We start from the raw sequence: 12,188 nt of genomic DNA on the forward strand, positions 1-12,188 counted from the left end.
TGATTTGCAATCTGCTGTGGACTTACTTGCAAAAGTCTGCACTGCGATGTCCCACAAGGGCTTTATGTTGCATAAGTGATTCAATCTGATCTATATGCACTTCCCAACAGATGGAAGCAAAATCCTTATTTTGTGCAAGTAGCTAAAAGCAGAGGCAAAACATTTTCACTTTTGTAAGTACTTTCATTGTGGGTTGTAGGATAACACCACTTTGCATTCAATCTTTTACAAAGGCAGATTTTTATGGGGTTTACGTAGCAAATGTTCTTTCCTTGTATTTGCTGCTCTCTTTTATGACTCCCAGTGTCCACATGTGCCTGTTAATTATGCGTAGCCAATATTCAGGTGGCAAAGCCATGTGTTGGCAGATTGCAGCTGGATCCTGTTTGTTTTTTTGTAACCAAACATAAACAACGCACCAGTGTGCTTTGAAAACCTTTGCTGCTATGGTTCAGCAGCTGAGCTACAATATTAAAGGGTTGGAGTGTCAATGTGTTGCAAGGTCATATGAGAAAATAGTGCATTCTGTAAAACATTCACACAGTGCAAAGAAAAAGTGTGCATTTTGCCATTGACTAGAACCCTTGTAATTAATTAGTCATTATTATGTATTATTTATTGTTCATATAAAGCCACAGAGGCATGGCATATTTTTATAACAAGTCTGTACCTCTTACTGTGCTAGTTAGCTAAGACTATTCGTGAACCTCTCCAACTCAAATATCCATTTGAATTTCAAACGTTGAGAAGAAATATTTTGCCTTCTCAAACTGAACCTGTTTAAAGGCCAATAGCCTTCAGGCCTGATTCAGCATTAAATATGCCTTTGCGTTCCCTGCTGATGTCCATGTCCCTGATACTTCCCCACATGTTTATGGACTGAGTTTTACCTCCCTGGGGTGCAGCTCTTTTGAGGCTAAAAGCCAAGATTTAGTTGGAAACTTCTGTGTTTATCTTAACAAAGGATGTGTCCTTTTGTCCGTCAAGGGAGATGGGTGGTCAATGCACACCTCTTACTGGAAGAAGTCAACCTCATGACTGAAAATTTTTAAAGTTAGGTAGTATGCAATTGTGTTTTTCCTTAGGATCTTCCTAATCCCAGTCATGCTCAACCCGTGGATTTTACATGTCAGACTATTCTCCAGGTGTTTTGTCATCCAAAATCCTCCTTACCAGTTTCTCTCATTCAGGTACTCTATGAAAAATCTGGCATGCCAGGCCCAGCAAGGAGCCTAAAAAAGGATCGAAAATACTTCTTCCTCTTCGGGATGTGTTTCCTGACAATTCTGCTATTGACCTAGCTCAAGAGAACAGTAAGCGATATGATAACACAGTCAAGCATTGGTACTCATAATATTATTACAAGCAACTCCTAGTATATCACAACTAGTTCTCTCACCAGAAAAAAATCAAGCCATTCTTAGAAGTGTTCACAGATTTGGCTGGCTTCTGAAATAGGTGTTAACTGCCTTCATTTAACTTGTTTACTAACACTCAACATTACTTTAGCTCCAGCAATTTCAACAATACTTTTGACAGTGAAAGAGGCTCAAATACATATTTTGTAATGTGCAGGAGAGGGCAATGTACACTCAAGTGAAAAAGGAAGTTCCTAAACTGCCATATGCAGAAGTGCACAAATAAAGATGAAAGGAGAAATGCAAATATCAACTTCTCATGAACTTTGATAACATTATATTCTGGTCAAAGATTAGCAGCAGTTGAACCAAAGTATTCTGGTCACTCTTCTGCTTCACTGATGAAAAGAAATCAAAAGTGTAAACTAGATAATAACTTTTCCTCTGTAGATTGTCAGGTAATGTGCACATCTCTTTTACGTTTTCCAAGCTAGCAGGATGGGGTTGATAAGAGTTCTCAGTGAAAATATCCTCAGTTTCATTTAACACTGTCTTATTCTTCACCTTTCAAAACTATTTTAACCTCTTTCTCAAGTTCATTCAAGAATTGGGCCCTAAAATTATTTACAATTACTCACTCTCAGTGTGTGAAATTTGAAATTACAGTTCAAATCACTTTCTTACTCCCCTACACAGAAAATATATGATACTTGTGCCTACACATTGAAGACCCACAATCCCAGCTGCAGCTGGTGTTATAGATTATAGATTATTATCTGTACTTTTTACAAGGTCATCCATTCCTTTCTTGTTGCTTTACGAGTTTTCCTGCTCTTGTCATTTAAAATGGTATCATGTCTATCGATCATCATCTTCATGTCTTCAGTTTTCATGTCAGCCTCTTGCTGTCTCAAATTGAAGCTTTAAAAATTCTTATCCTGTGCAGGCATTGTAACTGGAATCACACCTAACCTATTATAACTGCCATAATATTTTCCACATGATTACTGTAAGTACAGTATATCTGATAAGATCTGGAAAGCAAAATACAGACTGTAGTCAATACTGACTTCTCTGCTGCCACTGGAAAACATTTTTGTCTTCCTAGGAATTATTATCATCAAGAGAATCTAAACACCTCAAAAATACAATAAAAACTAAACATGTCTGCCAACTGTTTCTACTCATTTCACCTCTCCATTTAAGTATAAAACCTATAGATTTCCTGCTGAAAGATTTTGATGCATTTAAATGATTTGGCATGATAAAGAGAATATGAAAACACCTGAACAACAAAGAACAATAACAATAAAATTATACCATTGGTATTCTATGTATTTTGATTAATTCTGTGAGTTACATGGACTTCAGCTAAAAGAAAATCAACTTTCTAACACTTTGTGTCCCCTTTGCACCAGAATTGCATAAGAAGATGCAAACTCTTCTTCTTCCCATTAGCCATACTCAACTTTAATTTAAAGGCAACTGAGTATCAGACAATTATTTAGGTTGGAAAAGACCTCAATAAAACTTTGTAGAAAGGCAAATAAAGGTTTAAATTCATATAACAGCTTTTTATGGTATTAAAAAGAGATACCTATTAATATTATCCATATTAGTGGGTTTTTACTGTACTGATAAATCGTTCTGTCAAGGCTGATTTCAGGGCTGAATTGAAAAACTTGAACGTTTATGGTGCAACTAAACATTAACCCATCAGTAAAGCAGAAACAGTTGAGGTTACAGACTGAAAAGATTAAATATGTTTTAAATCTCTAAAGAAATATTTATCATACACTATTGATATTTACAATTGTTCCAGATGCATTTTTACTTTATTTATTGTTAATGACTATAATTTAAAAGAGTGCTAAGAACGATTTATGGAGTAGTTTTTATGTATATATATATTTAATAACATCAAACTCTGTGTACCTGTGTGGGTTTTTTTCTAAAGAGTATAACCTTGTAGGTAGGTCTGTACATACTGTATGACTAAAATAATTTCTATAATAAATATAAATTCCACTTCAAACACTGATCATTTTCATCATCATCATGGCCAGTCTTCACGAACGAAGATTTGGGAAAGGTCTTTACCCTTCGAGCCTGCGCAGTGGATTTTTTAGGTGAGACACAGTGTGCGCTGAACTGAGCCCACCCTTTAATCCTGAGGTTCATCTGCCAGGGCCGAGCGAGCTTGGACAGTGGCAGCGAGGTCCTCAGGACGTAGGTTTGTTTAGAGTGACCTTCTCTTGGATGGATGGCCTTACAGGGCTGACGAGCTCCATCTGCCCGGAAGAGTTCCCTGACCGGGAATCGAACCCAGGCCGCAGCGGTGAGGGCGCCGCATCCTAACCACTAGACCACCAGGGGGCCCCTGACCATTTTAAATACATGTAAAAAGTACCTCATAACTACAAATTTATTTCTAAACTAAGCAGAACCAGTTTAAGTTCGAGCTATATCCCATGACTGCTCATTCTGTTAAGCTACTAGCATGTTTCCTGGCAATTTTAGCTCATGTTAACTAGCTTTCTCACAGACAAACTGGAACATAATTTAATTTTCATGACATTTACCGAGCAACTAAAATGCTCAGCCTCCAAAAGAGTGCAGCACCCTAAAGGATTGTCAAATAAGACAGCTAGAAATCCAAATAAAAATGTTCAGAGAAACCTTCTGAGGCAGAGATCTAAAATCTCACTTAATTTTTGTATTGCAAAAGGATCATGAGTAAGAGTTGCATGCTTATTTGAGAGCTTTCATCACAGCAGAAAAAGATCTAAGGTACTCAGAATCTGATATTCAAATCCTCATGTGTTGACAGAACACGAATCTTTCCTAAACTGCAGACAAATAAAACATCTATGCCTGATTGTGACAGCATGATACCTAAGACTGTGAAAGATCTGAAGAAAGAGGAAATTTTTATTTCGTCCATTCTGTCTGGTCCTCTATGTTAACATCTCTAGGCGGTTGTATATTTAATAATAGCTTTTATGAATTAGGACAGTAATGGCACTCCTCACCAGTCTGTTGCAATAAATGCTTTTGTGTCTTCAAACACCTTAATACAACTGGTTTCTAGCCTACTGCCAAAAGTGAACTGATTAACTGTCCAGGTAGCCATCATCTTGTAAATCTTTCTCCTACCTTCTTAATAATGTTGATACCACTTGTCTCAGCAGTTCAGTGGTTCATAAACAAAGTGCTTTGTATTTTTTTTCACTAGCCATCTAGATTTATGACAAATTATGTGTCTACATTAAGTCAGAAATTAAAGAGAAAATCATGGCTAGGCTTGGCAAACGAAGATTTGGGAAGAGCTTTACCCACGTTTGTTACAAGTGCACTGGTGGCTAAAAAGGCCAATACGAGACAGGCACGTCTGGTTGCAAAAGGCACAGCAAAAAAGACTCCTTAGGAGGTATATTCTGCAAGGCACAAATCTTGCCTTTTCTCCTCAAGGGTGATCCTGTGTGTTTTCTCAAAAGCATCAGCAGCGTTATAGATGGTGTGTCTCCAGGCCTCCCGACTGGAGGCCAGAGTAGACCAGTTATGGTGGTCAATATGGCCAAGGCTGAGATGTTGTTTCAGGGAGTCCTTGTATCTTCTCTTCGGGGCTCCTCTCTTGCAGCAGCCAGTGACAAGTTCACCATAAAGCAAGATCTTAGGGAGGCAGTGGTCCTTCATCCTGGAGACGTGCCCTGCCCATCGCAGTTGTGTTCTCAGCAACATGGCCTCAATGCTTGTGACAGCTGCTTGTTCTAGAACAGATGTATTGGTCACATAATCTGACCAGTGGATGTTTAGGATTGTGCAGAGGCAGCGTTGATGGAAGCGTTCTGGGAGTCGCAGGTAGTGGCGGTAGATGACCCATGATTCTGATCCATATAAGAGAGTAGACAGCACTATGGCTCTGTAAACACCGATCTTGGTCCTTTTCTTCAAGTGTTTATTTCGCCAAACTCTTTTATGAAGCTTTCCGAAGGCACTATATGCCTTTGCTAACCTGTTGTCTATCTCTCCGTCAATCTTACTGCCGAGGAGATGAGGCTGCCTAGGTAATTAAACTGCTGGAGTGATTTGAGCTCTTGTTGTGGTTTGAGACCCCTAAAATCCAATTCCCAAGTCCAAGCTCCCCTCCCACATCTCACCCCAGTGTGAGATGGGTTTTCCAGACACAACACAAGACTCGATATGGAGAGAAGGGAATTATATTACAATCACTACACAAATAAATATTATAATGCAGTATATACATAATCTTAACTATCTCTCCTATGATAAATCAGTATTTACAATGGATCAATATCTTCTCCCTTCAGTAAAAGTTCAGAAGGGAAAAGGAAAGATCTTTTCCATGTTTGGGGCAGCAGCCTCTCTTCTTCCATGCAGCAGCTGTAGCTGGATTGTTGTAGCTGGATCTCTCTCTCTCCATTACACAGGGGGCGTCTCCTCTCACTCTCTCTCTTCCGTGGACTGCAGTAACCGGGACAAAGATTCGCGTCATCATGTCATATCATGAAGTGCAGGGGGTCTTCATGACGGTCCCTTTCCTTAGGGGATTCAAGCTCCCTTGAGTCAGAACATTAGGGCAGCTTTTACTTGAAAGTCTTTGCCTCAACCATTCTATCAGAGCTCCTGTGCTCTGTCTCAGGCTGCCAGCTTGGCAGCAGCAGTGGGGGCCGCCAAGGTCACCCCCTCTGCATTCCATCCAGCTGTCCCAGTCCAACTCTGGGATGTCTTCGAGCTTCTCAGCTCCTCTCTCTCTGATGCTGCAGCACTCCGAGACTCGTCTCAAGTAGGAGTCCATCTCCTCCTCCAAGGAGGTGTCTCAAAAGGGTTTTGGGGGGTTTGGCTCAGTTCTTACCCCAAAACTCTGTCTCTGTAGAGCTTAGTTCTCTCTCTCTCTCTCTCCATTAGAGATCTCTGTCTCTCTGCTTAGCTGCATGCTTGTTTCTGCTGCTCCTTATCTCCTTCTGGCTCTCTGCCACTGCTCTCTGTCCACTGCTGCCTCCACTGCCGCTTTTTCTGTCTTCTGCCCACTCACAGTGGAGAAACTTCCCCCAGTTCTTAGCTACAGTCTAACACTGTTCCAAGTTCCTGCAGCCCCCCAGCTGGGGGCTGGGGGGGGGGGGGCCTAGTCCCCAGTAGGGCTCTGGATCCCTCTCTCTCTCTCCTCGTGGTCTCAGAACATGGCCACTTCTCCCTCAACTACAACATCATCCTCCTTTTCTGGTCTGTTTGTGATATGTTTAAATTTTGCATGAGTGCTGATTGGACCAACACCAAGAGAGAAACCACCCCCTCGGGGGTTACCATCTTTTTAACTCCAGGGGGAAAACTTTTTATTCCCCACCACAGCTCTGATTCACCAATGGTGATATGGGGATGATGGAAGACTTCCTGAGATGCCTGTTGATAGAGAACTTCTGTCTTCTTTAAGCTGACTTCCAGCCCAAAGAGCTCAGCAGTGTCTGCAAAGCAGGATGTTAAACGCTGCAGAGCTGCTTCTGTGTGGGCAACAAGGGCGGCGTCATCAGCATAAAGCAGCTCCTGGACAAGATGGTTTAAGGTCTTAATATGGGCCTTCAGTCACCTGAGGTTGAAAAGGCTTCCATCAGTACGGTATCGAATGTAGATACCGTCCTGATCATCGAGGTCTGCCGTGGCCCTTTAGAGCATCATGCTGAAAAAGACTGTGAATAGAGTTGGTGTGAGAACGTAGCCTCGTTTCACACCATTAGTTATTAGAAAGGGTTCAGAAAGTGCATTGCCATATCTGACTTGGCCACGCTGATCCTCGTGGAGTGAGATGATCATTTTAAGGAACTTGGGGGGACAACCTAAGCGTTCCAAAATCTGCCATAGACCTTTTCTGCTCACAGTATCAAAAGCCTTGGTGAGGTCGACAAAGGTTACATAGAGACCTTTGTTCTGTTCCTGACACTTCTCTTGCAGAGAACAAATACCATGTCTGTGGTACTCCTGTTGGCTCTGAAACCACATTGGCTTTCAGGTAAAATTCCTTCTGCTATAGTGGGTATTAGTCTGTTCAAGAGTATTCTTGCCAGGATTTTGTCAGCAATGGAGAGCAGAGTAATACCACGGTAATTCGAACAGTCTGATTTAATTCCTTTCTTCTTATATAAGGTGATGATGACTGCATCACGAGGGTCTGATGATAGTTTGCTTAGTTCCCAACAGCGCAGTACAAACAAATTAAGCAGTTATTAACACAATTAAAATTAAGACCCTAGCATACATATATAGTCAGTCCTTAGAAGTTCATATAATATGTAAATAATTTCTGTAAGTTGTTCAGACTTTTAATTTATTTTGTAGAAGGTCCCTATCTTTCACATTCTTTTTAAAACATTAACATCTCAGGCAAGCTGACTTGCTGAACCCCTTCAGCTGTTTGAAGGGACCCTTTATTATTTTAAAGGGGAAGTTTGAGTGGTCTCTCCATGTCAGAGCACCTGCAGGACAGCTCTTGCCTTACAATTTCATGGAGTCCCAGAGTGGCTGAGGCTAGTGAGCACCTCTTCAGTCCAGCCCCTGATCAAACAGGCTAAGTCAGAGCAGGTTACTCAGGGCCATGTCCAGTTGGTTTTTGATTATCTCCAAGGATGGAGACTTCACAGTCTGTCTGGGCAAATTGTTCTAGTGGTCCATCACCCTCGCAGTATAAAAGTGAGTTTGCGTGTTTGGATGGAGTTTCCTGTGCTTCACTTTGTGCCCATTGCCTCTGACTCCTTTACTCTCCTCATCAGGTGTGTATATATCTGTATAGGTATCTGAGCCTTCTTTGGACAGCCCAAGCTCTCAGCCTTTCTTCGTACAGTCCAGTGTCTTAATCCTCTTTGTAGCCCTTTGCCAAAGTCACTCCAGTATGTTCATGTACTCTCTTGTGCTGGGGACCCCAACACTAGACACAGCACACAGATGTGTCTCTCTAGGGCAGAACAGAGGGGAAGGATAAGTCTTCTTGGCTGAAAAGGCTCGCTTCTTTCAACTTGTCCATCAGGACACTCAGGTCCTTCTCTGTCAAGCTGATTTCCAGATGGTCAGCCTCCAGCATGGACTGCTACATGCACTGGGGTTATTTCTTCCTAGGAACAGAATTTTGTATTTCTCTGTCTTGGACTTCATGAGGTTCATCTTCATCCATTTCCCCAGCCTATCCCAGTCCCTCTGAAAGGCAGCACAGCCAACTAGTCTGTCAACCACTCTGCCCAGTTCTGCATCATCTGCAAACTTGTGGAAGGTGCATGATGTGTCAGCATCCGGATCACAGTATTGGCTCCAGTATTGAGGACATCACTAGAGACTGGCCTGCAGTTGGACTCCATGCCATTAATTACAGCCCTTTCAGCCAAGCAGTTCAGCCAGTTTTCAACCCACCTCCCTGTCCATTTATCTAGCTCCTACTCCATTAATATGTTTGTGAGGATGTTAAGGGAGATAGTGTTGAAAGCCTTGATAAGGTCAAGATAAACAACATTTGTTCCACTCCCCTTATCCACTGAGGCAGTCATCTCATTGTAAAAGGCTTTCAGATTGTTCAGGCATGATTTCCCCTTTGTAAATTCACATTCACTACTCACATTCCCCTTCTTATCCTTCATGTGTTTGGCAACAGTTCTCATGACTATTTACTGCATCATCTTCCAGGGACACAAGGTAAATCTGACCAGCCTATAGCTTGCTGGGTGCTCTTCTTGCTCTTCCTTAAGATAGAAGTGACATTTGCTTTCTTTTGGTCCTCAGAAACCTCCTCCAGTCCCCATGTACTTTTACAGACAATCAAGAGTGGACTCACAATGCACCAGCCAGCTCCCTCAGTAGCCATGGTGCATCTTGTTAGGTCCCATGGACTTATATAAGTCTAGTTTGTTTCAATGTTCCCTAACCTGATCCTTGTTCAGCAAAGCTAAATCTTTGCTCTAGACTTTTCTTCTAGTCTCAGGATCATCTTGGCTGCCTGCACAGCCTTCGAGTATCCCATGATCCCTTTCAAAGGCAACATCAGATAGACAGAGCAAAGGAGATCATCACCTTGGAGAACTTGGGTTCTGTGCCAAGGGGCTCAAGGGAGCTGTGCCAGCAGCCTTGTCTGAGACTGAACACAGGATAGCTACAAGGTAAGTGTGGCCAATCTCTGGAGCAGCCCTGATTTCAGGTGACTCCAGTATCAATCTGCTAGTTACACATCTGAAACACAGCATATGGGATCTTAAGTTCTTTAACTTGATGGCAGCTTTGTATAGGAGAAACTGAGATCAGTCAGGCAAGGACACAAACAACAATAAAGGTTCTGGGCTCTGGCACTCATAAGCAGATCATAAGGTTTAGTATCCAGGATGAAGTTTCACACATCATACAAGATGTAAAAGTCAATGTGGGTTCATCAAAGTTTCTATGGCAATATAGAGTACAGTCTCCCAATTTACACATAGTCACACCCTGACAAGTAAATTTCTTCTTCATGAAGGTATGTTTGTCTCATATGCTTTCTTGCATGCCTTTGAAATTAGGGAGGCATCATATCTTTTGGACCAAAAAAAAAAAAAAAGGAAAATAACCCTAATTTTATTTTAGAAACTAAATCAGCTTGTTGCTGAATTTGATGAGCAAATTGGGCATCAGTTATTAATGAAGCTGGCATAAAGTAGATAGGAGGTCAATAGGATACACATAGTAATTAAAATGCAAAGTTTGCATTGTTTTTAAGTAAAGCCATTGGGACACGGAATGCTGGTGGTGAAAGAAACAACCCTATAACATCTATAAACAACAGATAAAAGGATTTTTTTGGCCATTACAGATAGTACGAAAAACCTTATTAAAAAAAAAGAGGTTTTTTTTTTAAAGTGTTTAACAGTGTTATTTGTTTTTATGGTAGCTCTTCATTAAAGTAAAATTTATCAGATCAGTAGACAATCAAAACTAAAATGAATTATTACAAATATTATCAATGTGCTTTCTGTCATTTGCATGACATAATTTAAATTCTAGTCAAAGTCAGCTGGGCCATGATAACCTCCTTTCCTTCTATGCTGACAGCCATATCTTCCTACCACAGCAGACCATGAAGACTAGTTATCATTTGTTAACCTCCCCATTTAAATATTCCTTTTAGATTTTACTATTTTAGAATTTTGTTTCAGCACAAAAAATATTTAAAACAAAAATTTACTCAGCCCTTTACATGTTGAATATTTTCTGAATGTCAAATATTACGAAAATGGTGACAACAAACTATGACAAAGCTTTCAGTGTGTCTTCGAGGAAATTCTCAGCATGACTACATATGCATTTAGGTATTTGCATAAATATGCACAACCCTTGCCTTGACCTCTTTGAAAACCAAATGTTTTCTAACACAGATGTCAGCATTGAATTAATAAAAAAGGTGTTCAATATCGTGAAGAAAGAAAGCTTTCATTCTCACAGTTCACAAAACCTGCTTCAATCTGTTCATTAATTTACTTCTTTCCAGAAACAACCTCCAACATATAAAAGTTCCAAAGTGCTGCCCCAAGAAGACATCTTTTCCTGTGGTGCTGCACCAAGAGGAAAGAGGTTTAATGCGCCCAAGGGATGCAGCAAGCATTTCCAGCTCCTGTTTCTTCTCTGGTTCATTCCTGGGAAACCACTATTTCCAGATGTTTGGTGCTATGGTTTGGAAATAGACTCTGAGTTTATTCCTGAAGAAATAAATTGTCATGTGAAAGAGATTACATGTATCCAGAAAGGTCCAATCAAAGATGGTTCTTTTGGGAGAAAAAGGGAAGGGAAGGGAAGGCAAGGCAAGGCAAGGCAAGGCAAGGCAAGGCAAGGCAAGGCAAGGGAAAAGTTTCCAAGTAGCATCTGATTATAAAGCTGAGTAGCACTTGATTTGCCAGTTCATTGCATTTCTAGAATTACTGAGTTTGATGAGAAAATATTGCAGTCTTTGCTATGGTTTCAGATGAAATCATTAAAATTCCTGTCATCTCCTGCACAAATTGCCCATAAGGGAGGGCTCCTTTAAACAGTCAGCAGCAACTAACTCCTGCTCATTGTACAGTGGTTGCTGTTGCTAAGGTTATAGCTACACAGCAGAGTGCATAATAAATTCACAGACTGTGGCGTGCAGGAGTATTCAAGTTGAGGATCTGCCAGTGGATCTGCTGTGTTTGAGCTTTCCTGGCTGGCTCACAGATTCCAATGCACTGTTGCGGTCAATGCGCCCATCTACATGGCAGATGAGATTCAAAAAAGACAAACAAAAAACACCTTCGGAAAAATAGAAGGCTACCTTGTACGTTGGAGACCTCCTGCATCATCTCTTTACATAGATGTGTGGGACAGAGACAGAAGAAAGATATGAGGTAGAGGGATAGTGGCATGTTTACTTTCAGCATATTCAGTTGTCCTATAGGAAAGGTAGCATGCCAGAATTGGATCCCATAGTTAAAAGGCTTCAGACTGCAATTAAAGGTGATAGTTAGATACAGGAGCCGAGTAAGTGCAACTGTATCCAGGTAAAAGTGTGATATACATTGGGTAAGTAGCACTGGGAAAGGGCTGCTGACAGTGATGATGAACACCCTCAGTAGTTGTGGTGTATACAAAAGGCAGATAACCTGTATAAAGAGGGATTTCCTTGACTTCATTTAAGAGATCAACATTTGGGGGATTGTTTAGTTTTATACTTTTTATCCTGGACCCTGGGCAACCAAACCTAGACTTAAAAAACCAGATGATTCAGTAAAAAAAAAAAAAAAAGTGTGGGTAATAACCACACGAGAAGTGGCAATTTTCAGTTTCTAACAG

The sequence above is a fragment of the Manacus candei genome, unplaced genomic scaffold (genome assembly GCF_025592945.1).
Source record: "Manacus candei isolate 608988 ecotype Guabito, Panama unplaced genomic scaffold, ASM2559294v1 h1tg000019l, whole genome shotgun sequence".
Taxonomy (NCBI): Eukaryota; Metazoa; Chordata; class Aves; order Passeriformes; family Pipridae; genus Manacus; species Manacus candei.